Below are 3,841 nucleotides of genomic sequence, written 5' to 3'. Positions count from 1 at the left end.
TCACATAAGAAAATTTCTAATCCTAGAGATGGTCTGTCAGCGAGCTGCTGCGGGTCTTAAGGAAAATGCATTTTCTGAGTCTATCCAAGCATCCAGAGGAACATTAGGACTTCTTAGTGGAAATTTGTTAATACCACCCTGGATCACTCACAATGTTAAAATCCCAGAAAAAAAAAAAGCTTTCTTAGTGAACTCAGTCCATAATATTACCCTTAGCCCATAATATTACCCTTAAGAAAAGACAGAAGAAAAACTTAAGCCAGGATGAGTTCTAACCCCAGCTTTGCCATAGTCACGTGTGAGCTGGGGCTTGTTACTTAGATTTGGGCGGTTTCATTTTCTCCTGAGTAGGTTGGACTGAAATATTTCTGGGATTTTAAGATTTTTCACAACCTAACGTTTTTGTCACCTTCAACTTCCTTAGCTCTTACCTTCAAATTTATAGCCAGCTCTCTTCTTTAAGCTCCTTCCTCCCATACCAACTGTAACTTGCGAAGGCCTCTTCCTCTGTGTTTGCTCTTGCTAGAAAACGGATTGCCAACGTTGCATCTTTTGCACAAAATTAGAGACATTGCTACTTGTTAAGTGGCACCGTTCAGCGTTGGGTGACCGGACCCAAGATAAAGAGGGAAATACTGGCTGACAAGATGTTCCCAGTGTTAATCCCTTAAAGGCTAAGAAGGAGGGTATCAGATAAGACAACTTGGGAGTCTCCGATTTAAACTTATTCTCCATTGTGAAATGGTATCCTTTTCTATCTCTTTGCCCCTTTATACCTAAACCTTGCTCAAGATTTACTTTTTGGGGGGGGGGAATTTCTCCTTGGTTATGATTGTTCAACATTTTTATTGAAATAGAAAAGAAGAATCTGGTGTGGAGTCATTAGAGTACTTGGTCATAGTGGGTGCTCAGTAAATGATTGGTCAAATGACTTAAAGGAAGGAATTTGCTCCTCTTAAGTCTGTCATAAAGAACTTTCTTTTTATTAATGCAAGTTTGTCAAATGTTCTTAAATCCAAGTTGCATCTGAGTAGGGTCCCCACTACTTCCACATGTTATAAAGACAGACTTTTCAAGATAACAACGATTTTAAAACCACATCTCCATGTTGGCCTCAGTGTTCTTCAGTCTCCAGATTCTAAGGGCCTTCTTGGTGCGATCACCCGACAGCTCCATCGCTAGTTTTCGAACACTGAAATCCTCTGGCCACAGTCCTTATCCCGAGCCAGCTGCTTTGAAGTGGGAAGGAAGGGGACTGTTGACTAGGGCTGTACAGGAAGTGCCATGGTGTTCTGAGCACGGGCCCAGCGAGGAAGCTGCTTTCCCACAGGGCAATGCCCCCAGGGAGCAGAATACAACCCCTTCCCCTCCAAGTATGGCACCGAGGGCAGAACAGGAAGATCTCACAGAGAAGTTATTTTGGTAGTAATGATCTGCAGACATGCTACAGAGCATACTGGGTGGGAAGCAAGGCCCCTTCAGTGGTTAATTTCATAGCAGCTCTGTAACTGAACCGGTGCAAAGGCAGAAACTGAGAATAAAAACCTTCATGTAAGAATGCCAGCAACTCAGTCCTCACCATCACAGGACGCTCATAAAAATATAAGCAAAATCAGGAGGATTAAGACATATATGAAATCTGGACTTATCCACCATGGAGACATTTTCATTTAAAACCGTACTTGTTTAAATTTTTCCAGCAATTCCTTTTGATGGGTCATTGTTACTATCAGAACTTCTTATTTATAATTATGTTTAATTTAACTTCATGGTAAAATGTGTACTTTTCATCCAATAGTATGGATTCAGACATTCTCTTTTTATTCATTCAGTAGATAATGTTTGAACACCTACTCCTCGTTAGGCCTGTTCCAGATACTGGGAATGTATCAGTGAACAAATAAGAGTCCCTGACCTCCTGGATCTCACATTCTGATAGAGGAAGGAATAATATATACGTCAGATGGTTGTACTGCCACGGAGAATTATAAAATGGAGCAAGAGTCATAGACAGTGTGGCTGAAGCGGGGGTTGTGATTTCATTAGGAGATCAAGGATATTTGAGCAAAGTCCAGAACAAAGTGAAGGATCTGGCCTGATGGTTCTTTGGGGAAACAGCTTTTGCAGGTATTGAGACTCGCAGGGGCAAAGCCTGAAGGTGGAAGCAAGCTTGATGCAGTGAGTGAGGTGACGAGGAGTCGAGATGGAGGTCAGAGAGGGAGCAGGGGCCGGAACACGTAGGGCCTCACTGGCTGTTGCAAGGTCTTTGGATTTTATTCTGGAGTGAGATGGGAGCCAATGGAAGATTTTGAACTAGAGAATGATATGATCTGACTTGTGTTTTAAGTTTTTCAAGTCTCATGCTGATCACTGTGTTCATAATAGATTGTACAGTAAGAAAGCAAGAGAAAAAGCAGAGAGAGCAGGTGGGAGGCTACTGCAACCATCCTGGCAAGAGATGACGGTGACTTAGGACAGATGTTGGGGAGTGATTGAATTCTGTATATACAGGGTGACCATAAAGTCTGGAGCCATACATATTATTATTATTTTATGTGTATTAGTAATGTGGCATTGATAAACCATTTATTACCTATGGAGCACACATAACCCAGACTTGGTAGCCACCCTGTGGCACAGGTGCGCTCATGGACATGATGTGCAGTGTGAGAGAAAAAGAGATATGTCAGCGGTGACCCCAAGGTTCGTGGCCCGAGAGACTAGCAGCAAGGATGTGTCATTTCCTGACACAGGAGTGACTGTGGGGTAGCAGGTCTGGAAGACCAGATCAGGAGTTTGCTTTCGGACATATTAAATTTGAGATGTCTATGAGACATGCCAGTGGGGCCGACAAGGGAGTTAGACATATGAGTCTGGAGGTCGAGAGAGGTTAGGGCTGGCGATGAAACCTTGACTGTTGTTGACAGACAGAAGGATGTTGAAAACTATGAGACTGGATAAAAACACCCCGGAAATGAATACAGACAGAGAGCTGACTCCTCCAAAGTTGAGAGGTCAGAGAAATAAGAGGAGAACCGCCAAGGAGATGAGAAGAAGCGATGTCCTGGAAACCAAGTGAAGAAAGCTTTGTTCACTTTTATAAAACTCTGAGTTCAGGAAAAAAACCAAAACAAACCCACACCAAGTTATTGTGGTAAAATGATGTCTGTATTTGGTGGATGCTACAGTATTGCAACTAAATTATGGTGCCCCCAAATGGAGGAAAGCAGACAAGAAGAATCTCTTTACACAATGTTTCTTTAGCGGAGTGAAATTCATAGGTTGGTAGCACGTGAGCCCTTTGCCTGCCTGATCCACACCGTCAGTGTTACTGGCCTCTCCACCTGCACCGGGACCACCGCCTTCGAGTTTGCTCTGTTCTCTGTTTCCCATCTGCCCCTTCAATCACCTCCTATGTGCTGGTTACTCTCAAGTCTGTGAGCCAAGCCCAGAACCCTCTCCTTTATTCCAGTTATTTCTACTCTGCTGTCTCCTGGGCATCTTCCCATGGTCGCCCCCAGACACCTCACATTCAAAATGTCCAAAACAGAATTCATTATCTTTCCTGCCAAATCTGTTCCTCAGACCGTGTACATATCTAGGTGAACTAGCGACAACCATTCACCCAAAACAGAAACTTGAGAGTCACTGTAGACTCCTTCTTCTCCCTCACTCCCACATGTATTTGGAGCCAAGTCCAGTAGCTACTACGCTTTAACATCATATGCAAAAGTCTGCGTGTCAGAGAAGAATGAGCAGAGTGGAGTATGGCACCAGGCCCATGACTTCTGCTTTGGTTACGGCTTTCATCACTTATTGCCAGAACTATTATAAAATTCTA

The sequence above is a fragment of the Mesoplodon mirus genome, assembly GCF_964341445.2.
Source record: "Mesoplodon mirus genome assembly, chromosome: 11".
NCBI classification, from domain to species: domain Eukaryota; kingdom Metazoa; phylum Chordata; class Mammalia; order Artiodactyla; family Ziphiidae; genus Mesoplodon; species Mesoplodon mirus.
This window is presented reverse-complemented; position numbering follows the sequence as displayed.